Genomic DNA, 9,700 nt, shown 5'->3' on the forward strand with positions numbered 1-9,700 from the left:
TGTATCCCCAGCATTTAGCATTGTATCTGACCACATTTGACTCTGCCATCTTGTAAACTGCACTGCCTCCTCATTACTTCAGAGATCAAGTCTAAAATCCTGGACATTAAGAATTCCACAACCTCACAGCCTTCCTACATTCCCCATCTTCTTACACTTCTTACCCCAACACACACACACACAGTCTATGATTTCCCTGTACTGGCCTCCTTAGCTTTCCTTGCTCATGACCCTCCATCTCCTATCACTGTGCTTCTGAACAGGCTGTATGCCAATGTCTGGCATGCTCTTGCTCCTCACCCACGTCTCTAAAAGATCCATAGATTCCTTTAGACTCTGCTCATATGCTACCTTCTATAGGAGACCTTCTATTTACTGTTTATGTCATGTATATATCTAATTATTTATTCCCCATTAGAATGTGTCCTTCATGGAGGCAAGGACTCATTTCCCTCCTTATTTCCTCTCCTGTCCTGTCTGTCCTGTCCTGTCCTGTCTGTCCTGTCCTGTCCTGTCCTGTCCTGTCCTGTCCTGTCCTCTGCTCTGCTCTGCTCTGCTCTGCTCTCCTCTGCTCTCCTCTCCTCCTCCCTCTCCTCTCCTCCTCCCTCTCCTCTCCTCCTCCCTCTGCTCTCCTCTGCTCTCCTCTGCTCTCCTCTGCTCTCCTCTCCTCCTCCCTCCCCTCTCCTCCTCCCTCTCCTCCTCCCTCTCCTCTCCTCTGCTCTCCTCTGCTCTCCTCTGCTCTGCTCTCCTCTGCTCTGCTCTCCTCTGCTCTGCTCTCCTCTGCTCTCCTCTGCTCTCCTCTGCTCTCCTCTCCTCTGCTCTCCTCTCCTCTGCTCTCCTCTGCTCTGCTCTGCTCTCCTCTCCTCTCCTCTCCTCTCCTCTGCTCTCCTCTCCTCTGCTCTCCTCTCCTCTGCTCTCCTCTGCTCTCCTCTCCTCTGCTCTCCTCTCCTCTGCTCTCCTCTCCTCTGCTCTCCTCTCCTCTGCTCTCCTCTCCTCTGCTCTCCTCTCCTCTGCTCTCCTCTCCTCTGCTCTCCTCTCCTCTCTTCTCCTCTCCTCTCCTCTCCTCTCCTCTCCTCTCCTCTCCTCTCCTCTCCTCTCCTCTCCTCTCCTCTCCTCTCCTCTCCTCCTCTCTCTTCTCCTCTCTTCTCACATCACTTTATCAACTGTACCGTATCTCACCTCATATCACATAATAATATAGTATGCCCTTGGTATAAAGCTGGAAAGGACTTTATTGATTCTCTAATACATTTCATAGTTTTACAAGTGAGGAAAGTGAGGTCCAGAAAGGTTCAGTAGTTTGCCCAATGTCACACAGAAAGTAGCAGAGCCAGGATTTGAACCTCTCAGTAACCCACAGTAACTGCCTCCCTGTAGTTACTTACTTAGGCAGATCTTCATATGATAGACATCTCTGGTGTGCCATCTGATTCATAGAAGGGGCTAATTCATGGCTGAAGCCTTGGTGTAGAACATTGCTGTGCCTGTGTGCCGTTGGCAGAGTCTTCCTGATCCCAAGATCACTGCTACACTCTGCTGAGGCATCAGAAAGGATTTTGGTTTAAACGTGCATTTTAAGGCCAATTTCTAAGGAGCTCTGGTACCAGGCTCACCGGGCTAACACTTCCAGTGATTTGTCAGAACCATTGTCATTCCTTGGAACTCACCAAGACTAGGACCAAAATGGCAAGCAGTAGTACCGTGTGTGCTACATCATAAAACCCAATCGTCCTCTTCCCACCAACTTGTGGCAGTTGGTGTATGAGATGGAAACTCATCCTCCATGAAGTGTTTGGTGTGTCTGGAAGACTCCTGTTTCCCTGTGATCAGCCCACAAGAAAAATTGCCATAATTCTGATTTAATACCTGCTCTATTAGACCCAGAATCTCAGCAACCCCATGCAAATGATAATTTATATCTTAATGGCCTGAACATTTTACTTCCCACGGGGCTTTGAATTTATGTCCCCATTTTTTTAGAGTACCGTGTATTTTACATCACTTAAAAGGGGCTGAACAGATCATGAAAAGATTCAAACTCAGAACTGATCTTGGCCTAATTTTTAAAATTTATCATTTGAGACCTGAGCCCACCAGATAGGCGAGTAATGCAATTATTCTGATTTATGGCAGACATCTTCTCCGCCCGGCCTCACTCACTCCTCCCCTGTTCAGAACAACTCCTCAGAGTAATTTAACCAAGGCATTGAGCTATTCTTTCTTAGGAATTTTCTTTCTCAAGAAAAATCCACCTCTTTTTTTTCTTTTGGAAGTAGAGGTTCCTGGGGAGGGGGTAATAGAAAAGGGAATTTGTCTTTTAGCCTGTGAAGCCTTAAATTCTTTTAAGTCCAAGGACCATTCATCAATTACTGAAGTTTGTAGAAAAAGTTCAGATGTACTTTTAAACTCCCCTGTTCCAAGCTTGTAAAGGAAGCATTTTGTAATCTCCTAGTGTCTTCTGGAACTATTCCAATGAGTTGGCAGAGATATGTTTGGTTAAGAGATAGGGTAATCCAATTCTGTTCACTTTAGCAGTAATAATAACAGCAAAATTACTAGTAGTTAATATTTATATGAAACTCTCATTGGCATTATGTCATTGGTCCTCACAATGACTCCATGAGACAATGCTATTATTATCTCCATTTTTACATAGGAGGAAACTAAAACCAAGAGAAGTTGAATGACTTACCCAGAATATTACATTCCACAATAAGACAGTGAGTAGGATCTTAGTGGGAAAATCTGTCATTTTGTTTTTAGTTTTAGATCCTACATTTAAAAAAGGACCCTGATAAACATGGACAGACATTATATAAGGAGCTGGACCCAGAACTGAGCTAAAAGAGAAGGATGGGGCTAAGTTGCTTTTGGGAAATTGAGCAGTGCTTTTAAGGGACCTGACTTGCTCTGTGAAACAAAAGCTTAAAAATACATTAGGAAGCCAAGAACTTGATTAAAATAGAAAAAAAAACACCCTCCTAACAATTGGAGTGACCAAATGGAATGGGCTCCTTTAGGAGGTCATGGGCTGTCCTTCACTAGAGCACAGAGGATGATAGGCTTAAAGGTGAAAAAGGACCAATGGCTTTTGAGTCCATCCTTCTCATTTTACAGATGAGGAAACTGAGGTCAGTAAGTTGAAGAGACAGCTAGAAAGTATCTGAGAAAGGATTTTTACTTATATCTTTCTGACTCCAAGTCTACCACTCCAAAGCAAATGTTCAGTGACTACTTGTGTGATGCTATTTAAATATGGGTTGAATCAGGTGCCCTTTGAGATTCCTTCCAAGGGAAAGTAAGCTCTTTCTTGGTGTCTTCCCTCCCCTCCTTTCTATTTCCCTCCTTTCACTTCCCCTCTTTTCTTTCTTTTCTTTCTCTGTCTTTCTCTATTTGTGTATTTCTCTTCATGTCTATGTTGAAAATTCCATTTTTATTCTGAACCAAATAAATATAAAATAAAACAAGCATTTTGTATACAAAGCAGAACAGAAAAGAGAATTGCATATGAAACAGAATCCCCATTATATACAGCTTGTTTTTTCTTTTAAATATGTAATAATAAATTCAGCATGTAATTTTCAAAGCTGTTCCACTTATCTGTTTTTCCTTCTGGTCTTCCTTCTGTTCTCTTCTGTGCATTTAAAAAAGTGCCTTGATGACCCTTAAACATTTTTTATGGTAACCTTTCTTCTTACTCCCCTTTCCTCTAATTGGACAAAAAAGAAAAAAGAAAAACAAAGTCTTTGAAATCCAAGCAAAATTCCCATAGTGGCCATGTCTGAAAATATCTGTCTCATTTTGCATACTGAGTCCATCACCTCTTTCTCAGGAAGTGGCTGCATGTTTCATCATCTGTTTTCTGGAATTGTGATTGGTCATTACAATGATCCAAGTTCTTAAGTTTTTCAAGGTTAGTCTTTACAATGATAGTGTCACAGTGTAAGATGTTTTGGTTCTGTTCATTTCACACTGTATCAGTTCATACAGATTTTCTGGGTATGTCTACAAATATTCATTTTGGTACATTAAAATTCTATTACATTTATATGCCATTATTCAGGAATACTAAAAATTTAAATCTGGTCTCAGATACTCTCTGTGTGACCTTGGACAAGTCACTTAACCTTCATGTGCCTCAGTTGGTAAGTACCATCTAAATTTATAGTCCTTTTACATGATAAAAAGAGCTGCTTTAAGTATTTTTGTACATTTGAATCTTTTTTTTACTTTTTGTGTAATTTCTTTGGAATGTGGCTTGGTAATGGCATAACCGGGTCAAGTTAGTGAACTTTGGGGCTCAGATGCAAATTATATTCTAGGATTTTGTTGTTTGGTTGTTTCAGTCATGTATGACTCTTTGTAACCTCCCCACCCCCTGTTTTTCAGCAAAGATACTATAGTGGTTTGCTGTTTCTTTCCCCAACTTATTTTTACAGGTGACCAACTGAGACAAATAGGTTTAAGTAACTTGCCCAAGTTCACACAGCTACTAAGTATCTGCGACCAGGTTTGAACTCATGATGATGAGTCTTCTTGATTCCAAGCCCAGTGTTCTATCCACTGTACTACCTAGTTGCCCCCTTTCCATAATAATTGAACTAATTCATAGCTCTACCTACAGTGGATTAGTGTGCATATTTTCCCATAACCCCTCCATTTGTCATTTTTGTAGTCTTAATTATTCTCACTTAGACTGGTAGCCTTTCTTTTTCCTTTCCCATCTCTTTCAGATTCCTGTCCTTTAATAATGCAATCTTCATAGGAGCAGGGCTAGTACTAGATAGAATTCGTTTTACCAAATTCAATTCTATTACTCAAACATTTAGTAAGTGTCAACTATGTGGTCAGTAGTGTATGTAATTGATACTAGGAATAGAAAAACAAAAATTAAGCAATTTGTACCCTCAGAGATTTCCATTCTACTTCCTGAACTGAGCACCAAAATGATAAATGAAGGGGTTATGGGAATATATGCATACTTATGGCACATAGTATGCCATTACAATCATGTACCACAGTTTGCTTAGTCATTCCCCTATTGATGGACATTCCATCAGTTTCTAGTTCTCTGCTACCATATAAATAGCTGCTTTAAATGTTTTTGTACAAATAGGTCCTTTCCCCTATCTTTGATCTCTTTGGGATAGAGGTCTATTAGTGGAATTTCTAGGTCAAAGGATATGCAGAGGTTAATGGGGGCATCATTCCATATTGTTCTCCAGAATGAGTACCTCAGTTCATAGCACCACCAATAGTATATTAATGCCCTAGTTTTTCTATACTCCTCCAACATTTATCATTTTCTTATTTTTTGTTATAATAACAAGTCTGATAGAAGATTCTATTCCAGCCCTTTACCTTTACTCTTTGTTTGCCTCCTTGCTTTAAATGTGTTTCTTGTAGACTGTATATTATGGGGTTCTAGCTTTTAATCCACTCTGCTATACTCTTTCATTTTGTGAGTGAATTTGTCCCATTCACATTCATAGTTATGATTACTATGTGCTTCCCTCTATCTTATTTTTTCCCTTTATTCCTTCTCTTTCTCTCTTTTCAGTTTTTTTCTGTTTAAAAATATTTTTGTTTTTGAGTGCCACCTCCCTGAGTCCACCCTCCCTTTTTTATGTTCTGTTCTTTTCTTATTACTCCTCCTCTTCTTACTTCCCTATAGGGTAAGATGTATTTCTATCCCTGACTGTGTATGGTTATTATTCTTACTTTGTGCCAATTCTGCAGAGAGAAAAATTCAAGCATTTCCCCACCTGCCACCTTTCTCTTCAAAGTATTGATTCATTCTTATGTGTCTCCTCATGTGAGACAATTTCCCCCAGTTTCCTCTTTATTCTCTTTCCCCGGTGTATTCCTTTTTCTTATCCCTTGATTTTGTTTTGTTTTAAAAAAATCATCCCATCATATTCAACTTATTCTCTGCTTATGTATGTTCCTATTCACTGACCTAATAGTGGTAAAGTTCTTAAGCATCTTTCATACCTTAAATATCCTAAGTAATTTAAGTACCTTAGGTACCTCAAACATTATAGATATCTTAAGTGCTTTAGTTACTACCTTATGTAGTAATTCTATCAGTATAACTCCATTTTTTCTCTTGGTTGTCTTAAATAAATATCTTAAGAACATTAAATATCTTTTGTGCCATAGATATCTTAAATATCCTTGTTAATACTTTGCCATATAAAAATATGATCAGTTTAATCCCATTGAGTCCCTTGAGGTTTTTCTTCACTTTCTATCTTTTTATGCTTCTCTTGAGTGTCGAATTTGATCATCAAATTTTCTTTTTCATTTTGGTCATTTTGTCAGGAATACTTACAAGCCCTCTATTTTGTTAAATGTGTATTTCTTTCTATGGAGGATTATGCTCAGTTTCATTGAGTAGGTAATTTTTTATTGTAGTCCTAGATCCTTTGCCTTTCATAATATCCTAACCCATGCCTTTTGGTCTTTGAAGAAGTTACACGGTACTGTGTAATCCTGACTGTGGCTTCACAATATTTGAATTTTTTCCTGACTGTGTACAGTATTTTCTCCTTGACCTTGGAGTTTTGGAATTTAGCTATAATAGTTCTGGGATTGTTAAATTTGGGATTTCTTTTAGGTGGTGGTCAATGGATTCTTTCAATTTCTATTTTTTTTTTTTTGTTCAAGAGCACTAGGGCAGTGCTCCCTGACAATTTCTTACAATGTAGCATCCAGGCTCTTTTCTTGATCAAGGTTTTCAGGCAGTCCACTGATTCTTGCATTATTTCTTCTGGATCTATTTCCCAGGTCAGTTGTTTTTCCAGTGAGATATTGCAGATTGTCTTTTTTTCTTTTTCTTCTGGATTTGTTTTATTGTTTTTTGCTTTCTTATGGAGTCATTAACTTTCTCTTGTTCAATTCTTATTTTTAGGGAGGCATTTTCTTCTCTGAGGTTTTGGACTTCATTTTTTAGAGAGTTATCTTTCTGTATGATATTTTGTATTTCTTTTTTTAGGAATCTGTTTTCTTCAGGGAGTTTTTGCTTTAAGCTGTTGACTTTTTCTGTCATTTAATTTTCTAATTTTCCTTCTAAGTTTCTTATCATTTGTTTTTTTATTCTCTTTTGGAGCTCTTCCAAAAGTTCATTTTGGATCTCATATAATTTCACATTTGCATTCTGGGGTTTCACACATTTCTGTTTTGGGATTGCTGTCCTCTTCTGAGCTTCCATTTTGGTCTTCCCTTTTGATAGAATAACTTTCCAGGGTCAGGCCTTTTATTCATTTTGGGGGGGTCTTTTTCATGATCTTGCCTACATGTTGAGGTTCAGTTCTACTTCTGGGTTGAGGATGTACTGTCCCTGGGTTCCCCTGGGTGCCATACGATGTGGATTTAGTTGGATTCCACTTTTAAGTTTCCAGCTCCCCCTGGTGTTGTGAGCATCAGAATTGTTCCTTTGGCTGATAGTCCTCTTTAGTGTTCTTGAATTGGTTCACTTATCAAGTTTCTCAGCATGTATTTTCACCAGATCACTTATCATGCTTCTGATTTCACTGCTTTTACCTCTGACCCCAGTGATAAGGTCCTTCCTGCTACTCCTTTACATTTTCTTTGGCTGAAATCCTGCTTCATTCTGTCTTCTGTTGGTTCTATTGCTCCAAAATTTGTTTTGTGATTTTTTTCTTTTCAATTGTTTGGAGGTGAGTTTGGATAAACTTGGAATGTTCCCTATTCTGCCACCATCACTCTTTTGCCAAGAAAACCCTAAATAGGGTCACAAAGAATTGGACATGACTGAAATGACTGAATAACAACAACAAAAAAGATCAGAAGCATGATATGAACCAAAGAACAACAACTTCTTGATTTCTTAAATCCAGTATTCTTCCTTTCCCTCCTCTTCCCACCACCACTGCTTCTCTAAATTTAGCCATTGGCTGAGTTGGGAGTTCCAACTTCCAAGATATAATATGTTTGCGAAGGATAGGCAGAGAGCAATAACCTGCATTGCCAGAACCTCTGCTGAAATTGACAATGTCTTGACAGGTGCCACTCACTGCAAGTGGAATGACCCTTAAGCTGACTACAAACCACTTCCCATTTCCCCCAATCTCCATTTATAATAAGTATCGATTATAGTTGGGGCTTACCTAACCTGACCATCATCCTCTTGCTCTTCGTTTCCAGCTACAGTGTCTCCTTGAAGTTTAATTTAAGTGTTATGAAGAAAAGGGAAGCTGTCTTGGACTGAAGGGGAGTAATTCTGTTGCTTTAGAGGGGGAGGATGATGTGAAGGAGGAGAGGGAGAGAGAGAGAGAGGGAGACAGACAGACAGACAGACAGATATTAGATGACCCTGGGAAGAGCTTATTTCATTTCATGCCAGAAGGACAATGTGACTATCCAGGTCCTGAAGTGCTGCCCAGATAAATTGCTTGAAAGATAAAGAATCCATGACAACATCCAGTCCCTTCCTGAAAGTAATTTTTCAATTAGATGGATATGAATTTTGATTTGCCTCTTGGTTTCAAGAAAAGCAGGGCCCCTAAATATCCTGCTAGATTCAGCAATTCATTGATGTAACAAATATTGGGGAGATTTCCTATCCACTTGGAATGGAATCTGAATAAACATAATTAGTTGTGGATCAAAGCAGAAGTTCTATCCCAGACAATTCAGAAACTAGAGAAGAGAAGATTTAAGAATGGGTGCAAAGGGGCAGCTGGGTGACTCAGTGGATTGAGAATCAGGCCTAGAGATGGGAGGTCCTAGGTTCAAATCTGGCCTCAGATACTTCCCAGATGTGTGACCCTGGGCAAGTCACTTGACCCCCATTGCCTAGCTCTTACCACTCTTTTGCCTTGGAGCCAATACACAGTATTGACTCCAAGATGGAAGGTAAGGGTTTAAAAGAAAAAGAGTGGGTGCAGAATTAGCAATCTATGCTCAACCTTTTATCAAAGACTTGACTATATCCATCATCAGTTTTCAGATGAAATCAAAGTGAGAGAGCTAGCTGGGTGACAGTCAGGATCCCCTCTGGTCTTGACCAGATAGAACACTACGCAATCAATAAGATGGGATTTCAGAGAGGGTTAGGAACTGGATCTATGATTTCCCTGGTAAAAGGTACTCCTAGGTAAGAGAATTCCCTCTACCAAAGCAGGTTTGAGCCTCTTTGATAACTTTGAATCTTAGAGAGTTGCCTAGAACACTGAGAAGTTAAGGGACTTGCTCAGGATCATATAGCCAGCACAGCTGAGATTAACTTTCCATCCTTCCACATTTTACTGGCTTCAAGAATAGCTCTCTATTGGTGACAATATGTTTCATGAGATAACTATAAAGTCTCACAATCAGGTTCAAAAACTCAACTTCTAAAGTATAAAATGGGGTGGAGAGTTGCCCAGGCAGCAATTTGCATACCCATGATTTGGGAATTTTGATGGTCCATGAGCTCAATGTGACTCAAATGTGTGATACAAGACAGGAAGGTACCATACATTAAACACTTAACTTTGTACCAAGCCCTGTGTGGGAGCCAGGAAAGCTAATGTTATTCAGACTGAAATTAAGAAAGGTAGACATTTTTTTTTCAGCAAGAGGGATGTGATGGTTTCCCTTTAATCCATCTTGGTTGGACCACGTTTTGAGTATTATGTTCAATTATGAATGCCACCTTCTAGGAAGGATATTGATAAGTTAGAGAATGTGTAGG

This window comes from Monodelphis domestica, chromosome 3, assembly GCF_027887165.1.
Source record: "Monodelphis domestica isolate mMonDom1 chromosome 3, mMonDom1.pri, whole genome shotgun sequence".
NCBI lineage: Eukaryota > Metazoa > Chordata > Mammalia > Didelphimorphia > Didelphidae > Monodelphis > Monodelphis domestica.